The sequence below is a fragment of the Pan troglodytes genome, chromosome 5, assembly GCF_028858775.2.
Source record: "Pan troglodytes isolate AG18354 chromosome 5, NHGRI_mPanTro3-v2.0_pri, whole genome shotgun sequence".
NCBI lineage: Eukaryota > Metazoa > Chordata > Mammalia > Primates > Hominidae > Pan > Pan troglodytes.
In genome coordinates this window covers 113,468,633-113,485,291 of record NC_072403.2, presented here as the reverse complement: position 1 = coordinate 113,485,291, position 16,659 = coordinate 113,468,633, and the positions used below count along the sequence as shown (strand labels likewise).

Below are 16,659 nucleotides of genomic sequence, written 5' to 3'. Positions count from 1 at the left end.
TCTACACCACAACCAAGCCTGAAGACAGACCAAATTCAGGTTCATCCAATATTTTTCATTTATTAACTTACTTATTACCTTACTGCCTTAGGTCAGCACTATGCTTGGTGCAGAAGCTTTACACTAATCTTCCCCAATCATAATTATTGCCACCATATCAGGAAGCAAGAAGCCATAACATAATAATGTTTTGTCTAGTATACTAAAACTTTGCACTATCTGTTTGGCTTTTGTGACAAGATAGAATTCCAAGAATGAAAACAAGCAAAGTGAAGGAGAGAATTAACATATATAAGCATAAAGATAATGCTCGGGAGGAAGTAAGCTCACGTCTCAGTGCTGAACTCTTTTTGGTAGTATAAGTCTTATAGGGGCAGAGGCTTTGTCTTCCTTGTTCGCTTCTATGTTCCAAGAGTCCAGAACAGTGCGGGACACATGCTGAGTCCACAACAAATTCTTGTTTATTAAATAAATCAATGAAAATAATTGAGATTCATCCAGGCCCGGATATGGCCATGTCCAATGACTAACTAGAAAAATATTTAGGCTTTTAGACCATAAATGTCCTGCAGTGTCTTCTTACTCCTCTAAAATTTTATCCCACCCTCAATTTCTAGTTCTCCCATGTCTGTGGATAGTGATAAAATGAATAGTATAATAAATTATGCATACCTAGAATGGCATTCAAATATAACCTAGAAGGATTTATGGGCTTAAGTCACCACCACCACCCCCCATCCTTTAGAACCAGGATATCACCTAAAATTTCTGTTTGCAAGTGCTATACGAAGCTCTCCCAAATGAGAACTATACCTTAAACAGTCAGCTGAAATCTTGCTGCACACCAGTTCCAAAAAGAAAAAATCTGATATTCTTGCAAATTTCATTCTGACTGGTTTCTAAAAAAGCTCTCAGGAAACATGCATCTCTGAGGATAACAGAGTAGGGAGAAGTTTGAGATCACAGTGATCTTGCTATAGCTGCCAATCTTTGCAGAAACTGTAGTCATGAGGTGAGCCTTAGGTGAGGCTGAGGCTCCATTAGGTCATCAGAGCAGGGAGCAGAGAAGAGAACAATAAAATTCTCCAAATAATAAGACTTACATGATTCTATGCCAAATGGCTTCCAAATGATTTAGTAACGCTTTCATTTTATAGGTGAAGAAGTAGAAATCAGAGAGATAAAGAAGCATACTCAAGGTTACTCAACTTATTAGTGGCAGATGGGTATTCTCTCGAAATCATAAATGCTTATAAAGGAAAACTGTATCCACAGCACATTAGCACATCGCGCTGCAGTCTACTTTCAGTGTATATGCAGGCACATGCTATTCACTGTTGACTAGAAAGGTAAAATTGGGCCAAATAATATTTAATTCCCCACTGTAATAGTAGTTTTACATTCCACGTTAAGACAGCTGGCATAATTGAAGACAGCTCGGAACCCCTGAGGATATCCAAACTGTCACAATTGGAGAAAAGATTTAAGTATCCTGCAGTGTAGGACCTACTCAATGACACTACAAAGCTGTTTCAAATATCATCTTTGTTGGATCCTCAATATCCAATCTATGAACAATAGACATAATTAAACATAAAAAGCTGTAAATTAAGCAAACTAAATGATGGAGCAAATCATTTCATTTTTGCACCTGTGAAGTACAGTATGCCATTGTTATTTTCTCAAAGGAAAGAGAACAGGCTCTTGCATGGACAATTATCAAAAGGGTTCAGAGCAGTAGCAGCTATAATGGACAATAAATTTCTTTCCAAAGACTAAAAAGATATCAATGAATGTAGTTTTCAAGTCAAAGTGAGAATACACAGCTGCCACCACAGATTCTATTTAATGTATTTCAATGTTACTAATTGAAATAAAAACTAAGGTCTCCTATTCTCCTGCTAGTAAAAAATGGAGAATGCAGAAAAACAATTTCAAGTTATAATTTTGTGCATCTTAGCAATAGAGCTTTTGGCTCAGTTTGTGCTTGATAGCTATAGAAAATGATTTGTGCAATGAAGCATCCAGCCTAGAGAAAACTGTACAAAAGGAGGTGGTGTGATGGTTAAGAGCATGGGTCCTGGAGACAGAGGCTTGGGTGCAAATCCTACTTGGCTACTTTGTGAGTAGCTTCAGAAAAGTTATTTGACAACTCCATATCTTCTTTTCTTCATTGGCAAAATGGGGATAATTACAGTTCTCACTTCATTGGATTGTTGTGAGAATTAAAAGGCACCAAACTATGTAAAGCACTCAAGACACTGACATTCCATGACCACTCAAACAAGTGTTAGTTTTTATTACTTTGGTACTGCATATGATGTTTTAACTTAAGTCAAAAAAGAGCAGATACCTAAGTTTCTGTTCTTACCCTAGCATTTTGATGGCTGATTCATAACAGCATCAAGGAAATTTTATCCATAAAGTGGCTCTCTAAAAACTTAAACTAAAAGAAAAAAATTGCTGCATTAAAATCAGATAAAATTAAATAACAATATATTATAATGTATACTGGAAAAATATTGGGAAGGTGAGTAAGGTCATTGTATATATATTGCCAGCAGAGACACACAATGTCATCTTGAGCCAGGATTGAACTAAAAGAGCCAAAGAAAGATCTGCCAATGAGCCCACCATGAACTAACATAAAACCGCCTGCAAAATCCATTCAAGCATCTGTCTCCGTGAAATGCCAAGCCTTCTCCTCCCACCCTACCAGGCTGGCCCCATCTACCACAGAGAAATACTACATACAATCTTTTTTTATTTTTTTCAGTTCATCACTACTAACCCTCCTTTATTTGATCATCCAATGAGGCATTATGTGATATCCCACACAGAAACCCATTCTCTTTCATGCCACAATGTATGCTGTATGTGTTTCTTCTTCTAATTCAGTGCCTGACAAAAAGAATCATGATGATCCATGTGTTCGAGAATTGGACACTTTTAATATCCCCTAAATTAATCCTCAAGTTTTGTTCATATCCTGAGAGATGGTCAGGAACTCAAAACTTTGATGATATAAATGATAAACATAGCATCATCCACTCAATAACCATCTGGCCTCTTCCAAGAGATCAAAATAAGGAAGGGAACATGGACTATCTATAAGGAGATGTTCAAACTATAAGTGTTCTCTGAGGCCATACAGAGGTAAGAAAAAAGCATGAGGAGAGAATATACTTCTACATATCCATACCTATAACTGAGGATAGTAATACTACCTACTTCATACGATTTTTGTACTTATTAAATGATTCAATAAATGTAAAGGGCTTTGACTAGTTCCTGGCAGATCCTAAGCACTCAACAAATGCTATACATGATGAGAGGATGATCATGATCATGATACAGGGATGATGATGACAATGATGATAAAAGAAACTGCAGCCCTCAGAAATAATGCCACATATCTACAACTATCTGATCTTTGGCAAACCTGACAAAAACGAGAAACGAGGAAAGGATTCCCTATTTAATAAATGGTGCTGGGAAAACTGGCTAGCCATATGTAGAAAGCTGAAACTGGACCCCTTCCTTACACCTTATACAAAAATTAATTCAAGATGGATTAAAGACTTAAACGTTAGACCAAAAACCATAAAAACCCTAGAAGAAAACCTAGGCATTACCATTCAGGACATAGGCATGGGCAAGGACTTCAGGTCTAAAACACCAAAAGCAATGGCAACAAAAGCCAAAATTGACAAATGGGATCTAATTCAACTAAGGAGCTTCTGCAGAGCAAAAGAAACTACCATCAGAGTGAACAGGCAACCTACAAAATGGGAGACAATTTTTGCAATCTACTCATCTGATAAAGGGCTAATATCCAGAATCTACAAAGAACTCAAACAAATTTACAAGAAAAAAACAAACAACCCCATCAAAAAGTGGGCAAAGGATATGAACAGACACTTCTCAAAAGAAGACATTTATGCAGCCAAAAGACACATGAAAAAATGCTCATCATCACTGGCCATCAGAGAAATGCAAATCAAAACCACAATGAGATACCATCTCACACCAGTTAGAATGGCAACCATTCAAAAGTTAGGAAACAACAGGTGCTGGAGAGGATGTGGAGAAACAGGAACACTTTTACACTGTTGGTGGGACTGTAAACTAGTTCAACCATTGTGGAAGTCAGTGTGGCAATTCCTCAGGGATCTAGAACTAGAAATACCATTTGACCCAGCCATCCCATTACTGGGTATATACCCAAAGGATTATAAATCATGCTGCTATAAAGACACATGCACATGTATGTTTATTGCGGCACTATTTACAATAGCAAAGACTTGGAACCAACCCAAATGTCCAACAATGATAGACTGGATTAAGAAAATGTGGCACATATACACCATGGAATACTATGCAGCCATGAAAAATGATGAGTTCATGTCCTTTGTAGGGACATAGATGAAGCTTTAAACCATCATTCTCAGCAAATTATTGCAAGGACAAAAATCCAAACACCGCATGTTCTCACTCATAGGTGGGAATTGAACAATGAGAACACATGGACACAGGAAGGGGAACATCACAGACTGGGTCCTGTTGTGGGGTATGGGGAGCGGGGAAGGATAGCATTAGGAGATATACCTAATGTTAAATGACGAGTTAATTGGTGCAGCACAGCAACATGGCACATGTATACATATGTAACAAACCTGCACGTTGTGCATATGTACCCTAAAACTTAAAGTATAATAAAAAAAAATCCAAAAAAAAGAAACTGCTAATAAAAAATGCACAGACTATTATAGGTTCGCAATTTGCGTAGGATAATTCAAATATGACGTTCATCCTTTGTTTTCATGATTTCACATGTTGTAGGAGAAAGAGGGGAAATACTATAATGTAGATGGCAGGAGTTTATATCAGAATGAGGCATGAGCTAAAGAAACAAAAACATGAGAGTTGGAGGAAAACAGGCCAGTGTATAAAACTGGCTCTTTTAAGAGGCACTGCAACTATGGAATTATCAATTTAATTAAGGAGATAATATTATAGAACAATATTAACTAATACATAGGTAGCACTTGGAATATGTCAGGCATTGTTCTATATTCTTTAAGAGACATTACTAATTTAATCCATGCAACACTCTTGTGTGGTAAGAACTATTGTTATCCTCTGAAACTAGGGCATAGAAAGATTAATTTGTTCAAGGTCTCTTAGGTGATAAGTGTGAAACCGGGATTTAATACCTTCAGTTTGTCTCTAATCTGTGCTCTTAACTGCTTTGCTACAATGCCCTCAATATATGAAATAAAATACCTTTTTGAGATCTTTAACACTTAAAAGTTCAGACAAATTATGGGTGGAGATATAGAAAATTCTCAAATAAAAGGCCAACATAAAGGTATCAGGTTAATCATTAAGGGTGATTACTAAGCAGTGCTTAAAATGAGTAGATTCTGTCCCAAGACAGAAATATTTATCACCTTTTCTGAAATCATTTTTGAGATAACTGCAACATCTTATATTTTCACTTTAATAATAAAGATGTTTAGTCCAGAAAAGAATTTTCTTGTGTTTATTGTTATTCCAGCTCAGCATCACTCTTGCCCATAGAGTAGAATGATAGGCAGAAATAATCCAGGCACTTTTGAGAGTCGAAATCTAAAAGTGAATAACCATGAAAAGTTCATGCAATACATTTAAGTAAGTAAGGTAGACATTTAACTAAATTCAGCTGCATGGAAGAGATGAATGGGGCACTGGATGCAGGAGAATGAAAAAAGCTAGAGGGATCAGCTCAGAAAAAAAAAATGTTGAGAACTAAATGGCAGCACAGATAAGCAAGAATTCTAACCTCTTGGAAATAGGAGAAAGGAGTTAAAGTAAGAAATCAAAAATCAGATGTATAATACAGCTAATTATGAAAGGGAAAGCTAATTATAAGATTCAAATATATCATTAGAAAATCGCTATGAGAAAGACTTTAAGGTTTGTGACCTAAGGATTGTGTAATATGACTTTAGTTCTAGTCTTTCAAGTTGAGTCAAAATTAAAATCTTTGCCTAGTAAAAAGTTGCTTGTATGAAATAATAGTATATATGTTTGCACTATTATCACTTAACAAATTCACAGTATATTTCCATATTCTGTAAAATCAAGCCAAGTGTCTATGAAACACCGCAAGATAAAGATTTACACAAATCTAGCTAGGCACATTTCCTTGAAGATTTGATTAACATTTTACTTTTATCTTTCAAAAAATCTCGTATTATGCAGTAAAATGAAAAATATGCATACAACTTAAAAGAGAAAACAGACCCCCAAAAAATTTTCTCTTAAAATAAGCTACTTTAGATGACTCAAACTGGAAATATGTACATGGCCTATAGGCTTTTAGAAAATCTTAGACGACAAAGTTTAAGAAGCACTGGCTTTGTTTTGTGAGAGAAAACATTAACAAGATGGTGCACTACAGCTTTCTGTACACCTCGGAGGTAGATAACAGAAGCACTCATCTACTTAAGCAGTCAGAAAAAAGGCATATTCTCCATAAGCATCTCCCCAGTGGCATAACTAAATATTCCTAGAAAAATATTTTAAAATTATGAACATCATCTAAAATTAAGAAACAATTTGAGGAGGTGTCCTTAAATGTTCAAGAGAGGAGAAACTTCAGGGGAAAAGAAGGAAAGAATGGCAAAGATGAAGAAACAAATGTTCAGCTTTGAACATACTACTTAGATAAATAGAAAATATATGTGGTGATCCATCCTAGGGTGGTCTTTATTATTTTACAAAAGAGCAGAATAACTCCTTTATATTTAAAAGCACTACTGTATATTTATTTCATGAGCACAGCTCAACAAAAGGTTTAGAAGAAATTGGCAGATTGTAACAGTGAGAAGACCAGAGTTTTAATTTCACCTCTACCACTGCCTTATTGGATGACCTTGAACAAATTAATTAACTTTTCTAAATCTCAGTTTCCCAAACTGCATAGTGAGCAGAATAATAACAATATCAAAGGGCTATTGTGAAGATTAAGTGATTTAAAATGCATAAGAGCATAGAGCATAGCATAGAGGAGGCACTCAAAGGTCAGATGAATTTGAACAAAAACTTAGACATAGCATAAAGAAGAAGGTATACTACAGGTACAGAGCCAAAATAAAATAATAATTGAGAGAAGAGGCAATGAAGTGAAGCGCTTCAGTGGTGATTCATACTGGATCCACAACAATGTTAAAAAGTCTTCGAGAAGCAACAAATTGAGTCACTCACACACTTCCAGGCAGGACCAAAACCTGGTTTTCATTCCCCCGGGGTACACAGAAGGCCTAGTTCAATAGGGAAATATAATTCTCATGGAGTTTCATTCTGCTTTGTATTAAATGATGACATGTGACAAGAATGCCTTAAACTTATGTTTAGAATGCACAATATCTTATACAGATGATCTATCAGTTCAAGCTCTATCAATTTTCTCCAGCATAGTTTTCAATGATAAAAATATTGCCACTGGGTGATCTTTTTCTCCAAATTGTTATTAAAAATAAAAGGTGAATGGAAGAAGGGGAAAAGGGGATGGAGGGGATATAAAAAGGAGACAAAACTATATTGGTTACAATGTAGTAAAAAGGGATGAAAGTACCAGAATCAGGGTTAGTATTGTTTTGACACTCTTCCATCAAGAAAACCTAGTGTCTGTTTATTTTAAGTAATTACAGCCCTGTGTTCTTGACATATGCTCAACCAGCGTCCCACTGAGATCACAGCACTTCTTCTGCTATATTATAGTCTGCTTACTCAATCATTTTCTATCACTGGGCATTGTTTGGAGCTCTTCACTAAAAGCAATATTTCGGCCATCCCCTTACTAAGCATTTCTCTGTAATTGACAATTTATTGTTTGGATTATATTTTCATTTATTTAGCAAAATGTATGTAGCATTGGCTTTGGGCCATTCACTGTTTAAGCACTTTAAAAACAATATCTCATTTAATCTTCCTAACTCTAAGGGCTAAGAACTATTATCCCCATGTTACATGAGAATACACCCAGTCACAGAGAGACTGAATAACTTGCCTAAGGCCACACAGCCACATGGCAGAGCTGGAGTATAAACACAGGCTCGGGAGGCCAGGCCTTTATACAGTACCATATGTCACCCTTCAAATAGGATTAAGTGGGTTAACACATATAAATACCATGGAATAATATCCAGCATATGGGAAGGCATAAACAAATGTTAGATATTCTTTACGTTTCTGTGATGGTATTGTTCAGATCATGTACGAATATATTTGGTACTGGTAGGGTTTATTTGAAATGTCCCCATTGGCCAAAACTATTGCCCACCTTTTGCTTATTTGTAGAAATGTTTACATTTTCCAGGTTGTTAACTGGGATATGGTTTAGAATAAAAGAAAAGCCTCACTAAGTGAAGTTACACTGGGGCTTTGACTTCTGATGGATCTACTAAGTTTGTCATTCTGGCACAGAAGAAAATAAGATTAATCCAACAAGAAGTGTTCTTCATGGAGTCACATTGATTTTTGTCTGCATTAGATGTTCTTCCAGGTGCTTACAAAATTGATCTATTCCAGGTAAGCAGGACATCCATCATTTTCTGGGTTTGTCCTTTTTTTGTTTGCTTGTTTTTTAAATGGCATTAAGCTTACGTGTTCCTAAGCATATATTACAAAAGCACACACAGGAAAGAATCCAATTTTCTATACAACAAAATTTTTTCCTTGTGTTGCTTAACATATATGTCATTATCCATTAAGAGAAGGTCTCATTCTAGCGGTTATTTGTACTTTCTTACCCTCCTTGACACAATCAGCTTGAAATCTAAACACATTACAATCTTTAAATAGCCTTTGATGACATTGAAAACAAAAAAAGGGCATAATTATTGGTGTAGCATTCTTGATATCACTGAATTTTCATTTCATATGGAGACATTAATTTTTCAAAATTTAGTTAATTTTCTGCTTGAGCTGTGACATCACTTACACGCTCATAGTTATTATATAATAATAAAACTCTTCCAAAAAGCTCCAAATGGCTCATGTTCTTCCAAAACAGCTATTTGTAAGCAGTGTCTAAAAATTGCTAACTCGGTAATGTTTTGAACTAATGCACAATATTTGAAATACTACAAACCATAATATGATCTTTTATGCATATTTGCTGACGCAATTTTTAGAATGTGTTTTAAAGGAAGATGCTACAATTTCTTCTAAATACTGTGCATCAAAACAACCTTCTTGCTACAGTGACCATTCTTTAAATACGCCTGTTATTGATAAAGAAGAATCTTTAGAGATTAGGTGACCATAAAATGCAAAGAGCCCTGAATTGCTGGTGATAGTTATTCAAATATGGATACAGTGAACATACATAATAATATATATGCAATTTGTTTTTAAGATAGTTATTTTCTGATTTTTACAAAAATTTCAGCCTCGTTAACAGCATTTGAAATTCTCTTATGGTTCTTTTTTTTTCTTTGAATTTACAAGAAAAATCTCTCAAAGCTCATTATAAACTACGATTAGTTCTACTTTTGAACTGGATTTCATCAAAGCTTTAAAGGATTCAGATGAAAAACTTGATTATTACAGTTTCCCTAGAAACACGGGAAACAGTAAAAACACCTTAGAATCCAAGACTTTTTGGCAGTATTTTACAGTCCATCTGCTGTGTTCAACTATTATGAGAATACAAACAGAATAACTATCATTTAAATATCATTGTGTATAATTACATTTTGCTAATAAGTAAAAATAATTTATATTGTCTTTATGATCTGTAACGAAATAGTACATATTACAGGAAAGCAGGAAAGGAACAAAAGAGAAGATGAAGTGAGGGAGAGTGGGAGAATAAAAGAAAGGAAAGGACACAAAAGGAAAGAGGGAATAAGAAAAAGATGAAGTTTGCATCTCCATCACTATCCAGTGGCTGGCATGTGTTTTAATAGCTTTGGAAGATCAGAGAGTCAGCAGCTTGCTAAATTGCATCCCTCGTATCTATGAAAGGGGGTTCCATAAGCTTCTAAACTGTTTTACTTAAGTACATTCACTCATTTATTCATTTGTTTTTTAACAAAATATGTACTACAAAAATGCTATGTGCCATAGAATGTGGGAGAGGCTGGAAACTTAATAGCGAACAAGACATAATTTTGACTTCAAGGATCTTAGAGGTCACTGGGGAGACAGAAATAGATTGGAAAATTATTAACTGTTTTATCTGCCCAGCATCCTTTCTCACCTTCATCCCAGTTTGTTTGTTTGGTTGGGTTTTTGGGTGTTGTGTGTGTGTATGTGTGTGTGTGGGGGGGGGGGTTGTGTGCGGTGGGGTGTAACATCTTTACCCTTTCCTTTGGGCAACTTCTAACTCCTAGCCCATCCCATCTTCGATATAACACTCTCAGCCAATATTCTTACTGAACCTTGGTTCTGGTGGGTCTGGAAGTCATAGTGCTTGGTTCTCCTCTCCTACCAACTTCCTTTCCAATTCACTGCTTTGGCCACAGAAGTGTTATGACTTAATTTAAATCAATTGGTTTTCCATGGAAATTTGAATACTGAACACAGACATGTAGCAATAGAAGTGTTTTAAAACTCAGGCATCTACAAATAGTCTGCAAATTCTACTACTGAGATTCAGGGCTGCCATGATTCCCATCTTTCCTCAAGACTTGATTTCCATTTTTCATTAAATTTTGCAAACTACAGATATCCTCCCCCCAGATCTATTATTCTTGCTTGCACTACTTAAATTGGTCTTAAAATTCTGGTGTATTAATGGCTCTAATATATCATGTAAAGTATCAAGACTACTCCCATGCATTTGCCCAGAAAAACAGATGTTCTGAGCCTAATTCTTTATGGAAACCTTACTTAAGCAAAAATCCAAGGTCAATATAATTACATTATATCTGTAAATCAAGGAAATTTAAATTAGAAAGAACTTTCAGGCAAGGTCATCCAGTCTCTTATTCACTGTTTTAGAAAACATCTTATAACTAGAACTGCTTGAATATACCCACTAGTGGGCAATTCAAACTGCACAAGACTGTAGTTTCATATTTGTATGCTTCTAGTTATCAGAAAGACCTGGCATTTAAAGTTTGCTTCCTCATACATTTTTATCTAACTTTCCTTTTTTTAATTTTTCATTTTTGTGGATACACAATAGGTGTATAAATGCAGTACATGAGATGTTTTGATTCAGGCATGTGAGGTGAAATAATCACATCATGGAGAATGCGATATCCATTTCCTCAATCATTTATGCTTTGTGTCACAAACAGTCCAAATACACAATTTTAGTTATTTTTAAAAGTATAAATTATCATTGACTATGGTCACCCTATTGTGCCATCAACTACTAGGTCTTATAATGTTTATCTAGCTTTTCAATGAAAATTATGTTCTTTGCGATGTCCTACAAAGATCTAAACTTAAACTGACACTGGCACTATCAAGCAGTCTTTTTATATGCACCAAAGTAAATTGTCAGAATAAACTCAAAATTCTATAAGATGGAGTTGCAAAAGAATGTATATCTTCATAAACCACAGCTTTGACCACAGAGAAAAATAACTATTTTTGAATGAATATCTAAAAATCAGGTGAAAAAAATGCCAAGAAGTGCTGACCTTTCATGGCAAGCTGCCAAGAAATATTACTTTATTGGCAGGTGGAACAAATTCAAAGGCCAAATATCAATGGATGCACACTTATTCTCCAATTTTTAATATGAATCGATGAATCTTAAAGAACTTATGAGGTATGTAGCTAAAGCCCTATCAACTTGCTGCAACAAAACTGAGGCATGAGAAGAAACTTCTAAATAAAGTTGCTGCCACTTTTTGAAAATTCAGAGCTCGAAGGTAAAATTTCTGGTATGTTAAAATTAAAAAAAAAATCCTACAGCCAAAACAAAATTTTTTTCATATACGAACATGACTTAGGACCTTGAGAATTGTGTTTATGACTCAGCCATGTAGAATCCAAAGTATGAAACACAAAAAATAATGTACTTAGAGATGTCATGTTAGCAAAGAAAATAAAAGATAAAAGAAGGCCCACTAGAAACCTACATGAAGAAATGTAGATAATGTAGATTGTCTGTTACTTACTACTACTATCCCTCCTAGGCAGATGACTTTATTGCAAAGATCCAAACTGTTAACTTTAAAACTTAAGGCAATTAATCTGAGATGACACTTTATAGTTGATATAAATACTCAATTTTCTGATTTCATCATGTAACACTTTAAAATAAAAGCCTTCAAGTATTCAGATTACTTCCTTTCTTCCATTTCCATGATGGCTTTATTAACATTTTGGAATTTGGAGTTTAGATTACAGTACTTTATATTTGTTGGATATTCCTATCGGGGATGTCTTTTCACCAAATATTTATGTTTCTGCTATGTATGGTTGCTATTACAATCTGGTAGTTATAAGTTTTCAAAGAACTAAATAAAACTGAAAGGTAAAATTTGCTATCTACAACAGAAGCGAATTGGCCTTCAGAAGCTTTTATTTTTATTTTAAGAGTCTGTGTTAATCATTATCTAACTAATGGTATGAAGTGACAGTTCAATTTCTTTGCCTCTAAGTAATGATTATTTGTTGATTGATTCAATATTCTTTATTTGATTTGCTAGATGAACCCTGAAATTCTCTTTTTTTTTCAATATGCCAGATTTTTCCTTTGTGTGGTACTATATCTGACACGTTCAAATTATAATAATAACACATTTATCAACAAGTTAGCAATCTAGCATTCACTACCACATAAAATTTGGTTGGAATTCTAAGCTGACAAAGGAGGTCTCTGGATAAATTTCACAAAACACTCATCAAGGCAACTACATTTTAATTATCAGAAAAATCTCAGATATTTATTCGGAACCCATTTGTCCTTGTTCTACAGACATTTCTAACACAGTCACATATTCACAAATGGTAATTAAATGAATAAAACAAAGAAGCAGTACTAACCCCAGTGAAGCCACAGTTGACAGGAAGGACACACTATAGCAGACAAGGATCCTTTAGAGCAAATACAAGCAGGGTTGAATTTAAAAAAAAAAAAGATACTGAGGGCATTTGTGTGTCAAATATTACTGACTCACAAAATATTATCATTGATAGTCTTAATTATGAGCTCAGGCTGTCAAGATAAATTTTAAATATGTTTAACCTACTATGTATAAGAAAGTCAAGAATATAATGTCTATCATAAAACTTTATAATAAGCAATTAAAACTTTACTCATTTGTAAAAAAAATTACCAATACTTAAAATGGTAATTTTAATTATAAGAAAAATTCGGATGAGAAAATAATGTGTTCTCTAGTATTATCAAATAATGCACAATGCCACATACAAACACAGAGATCAGGATAGTTTTTCAGAACTACATTTTACTGTCAAATTTATATGTGTGCCTGGAAATTCAGTTGCCATCACTAAAATTAGATTAACTGATTCTAAATTCTGGATGATGCAATTGAGCATCATAGCATCTTGAGAGAGTTCTAGTCCTGCAAATATAAGCCACTGGTGTACTTTACAGTAATAACACAAACCAAAATCATACTGTAAGCAAAAGATTCTAGGTTATGATATGCTATTATGAACAGTCTTGTTGGTTTCAAATGTTATTGTTGTGCATACATTCTTGTTTCTATGGCAATAAGTAGTTCCCTTTATTGTAGCTTTTATTGCAGTCATTCTGAAACTGAATAGTTCATCTCCATCATATTTCGGAATACTTCTTGCAAACAATACTATGCAGATGGTTTTGGGAAAATTTTAGTATGATAGGCATGTGCTAATAAATATCTGCTCACAGCAAGGTATTACCTCTAGCTTTATTGAATTGCTTTGTTTGATGGCAGTGGCATATGTAAAACAGTCCACTTGAAAATAGGAGTCTTAGAATTCCTCTCCAGCTGCATCATTAATGATTTGTAGAGGTCATCTAATGACTCTAGTCATGTTTCTTCAATTAAATAGAAAACTAGAGAACCTATTGATAGTTCTCATAAGTTCATAGAACAATTTGAAATCCTCTCACATCATTTCACCTTGCCAATAATATTACCTTCTCTTTGTAGCACAGATGCCCATCTGGCTACAAACACTGGAACATAGATAAATAACTTTAAAAAGCCATTGCTTTAGCCTCTGTCTCCCCCCAACATATAATCTCCCTGATTTGCTTAAACACACACACACACACACATGCACACACACAAACACACACACACAAACACACACACATACTACTCTTATTTTGGGTACATAAAACAACTTATTAAAATGTTGATTAGTTTTCCATCTACTGGCTTTTGAGGAAATAACAATGAGCCCATCTGGCTGGAACCAATATTCATTAAGCAAAATAAAGTTGTTTCAGTTGATTTGTCAACAATATGGGAAAAATACAATTTCCTTTTCAGTGTTTATTGAAAGAATAATATTTCATATGAATTCATATTTGATATGGTTTTCCAATAACAAGGAACCAACAAGGAGATCCAAGAGTCCTCCACGGGAATAAATAGATCAGTTTCAGGAGCACTTTAACTTCTCCGGCCTGTTTGGATATTGCTTCTAGGTCTATTAGAATAATATACTAAACATTACTCCAGAAAACTAAAACAGCTAGCATACCTCAAAGTATTTTGACCATTTCTACAAGAAACCAACACCGTACCACTTGGTTCAAAAGCCATACATTTAGAATTTTTATCTTTTATTCCTAATGAAGATAAAAATTATAAACACAATATTTATGGGTAATATTAAGCTCATTTGGATTGCAATAATGGGACATTGATTAAAACTAGAATAAATTTGACCTTTTAACTAAGAATTATTATCCATTGGAAGAATCTAGCTGAATGTGTATGAACAACCTCACTGAAGGAAAATTTTGATAACCATATCAATAATCTGATTATAATCCAAAATAAGTTGGTAAATATTTATCTAAAAATATAAAAGGCAATTTTGCAACCAGAAGTAAAATCACATTTTTTTCAAATACTACTTTTATATTTTATTGTGTATCTCTCTATCTAAGTTTTTGAAACTTTAGCCTGGGTATAATTTTTACTATAAGTCTTAAAACGTAAAATAAAGCAGAACAAACCTAATAGCAATAAGATAATTATAATCAAAGAAATGTAATCCTTGTTAATGTCTTTTCTAAGTCTTTTGCTTTTTGTGTGGTCCTACCCCTTATACCCCAACTCTTAGATTTTGTGTCTGGAGAAAACTGAATGTGTAGATTTCCTTCAGATAAAACCTAACATATAGGGTGAATTAGAAGATAAGCATGCTGGAACAAAAAAAAGAGATATGCCTTAAATCATTCTTGAAAATTGCATACTTTTTTTCTGGTTTAATAGCCTTCTATCTAAGACACTGTAGAAACCAAGTCATCTCTGACGTACAACATGAATAGAGTATGTTGAAGCAATGTACATCATCCCTGAACGCTTTTTATTATTAGAAATAGTGGGGCTTCAAAAGCAAGTTCACACACACACACACAAAAAAACTTTTTTATCCTTTCAAAATGTCAAAGAAACAAATGGGAAATTGAATTAATAAAAGGTAATCAGTGTAATAATCTCAGATGACTGTGAAATTATTGTTTGTCCCTCAAGATTTCCTATCTGCTACCATAAAAGTAGGAAGAATTAAGTTCATCAATTTCATGAGATTTTAAAAAACGTTAGAACCTGCTATCAGGCTATATACACTATCTCTGAAGCATGGCTTGCTAATTGGTTTGATGTTTTGTTTAAACATTAAGGTGTGTGTGACCAAAACATTTGCACAATACTTCGTTTAGGTGCTTACTGTCATTAAAAGCAGCATTTTGCAGCAACGAGATGTTCTGTCTTCATAAAATATGTCAACATAATGAAAAAAAGGGAAAAATCACAGCAAGTGAATTGTTCAACATAACTCATCCATATCATATATAATTATAATACAACAATTGCTCCTTAAGTAGGAAAGAAATCAACAATTGTACAATGTGGCTTTTTAAATTTTTCATACTAGAGTTAATTCAGTGGGGGGAAAGAGGATGTGAGCAGATATATTAACAACTGAAATAAGAGCATTGGTAATTGTTTGATTACCACTTTAATTAAAAAATGATCAGCCATTTGTTATTCCCGATTTCCCAAACAAAGCCAGCTTGTGATACAGTTCCCTAACCTCTACTTTATTTACATTGAAAACAAAAAGTTATCTAACATGGACAGGAAAAGAATTATGCCTTAGATCAAAAAGTGAATTTTCATTTTCATGTGGTACAACAAAGCAGTTATATTCTGTTAGTTGACAAGTACGATATTGCTACCATACTGATGTAATCTCAGTTTAAGTCCAATATTTCATGAATGTTTCTCATTTCTAGCCAAGATTTAGAGATATCAACAGTAAACACATCATGCCTTTATAGAGGTTTTCATTCCCCTCTGACACACCATTTTAGTGATACATTTTGTTACATTAATAGAATTCTGTTTTTTTTCCACAAGACTGAAGCAATACCTAGTCATTTTCAAAGAAAAATCATACTTTTTGCTACTTGTAGAGAATGTGGTGTATTATGCCACAAAATGAAACTAC

The 16,659-nt window shown here is 34.1% G+C and overlaps 1 protein-coding gene across 9 annotated transcripts in view; it reads right to left on the bottom strand.

The window, feature by feature from the left end:
• GRIK2 (glutamate ionotropic receptor kainate type subunit 2) overlaps positions 1–16,659 on the bottom strand; it is a 1,183,302-nt gene that overhangs the window by 521,628 nt on the left and 645,015 nt on the right.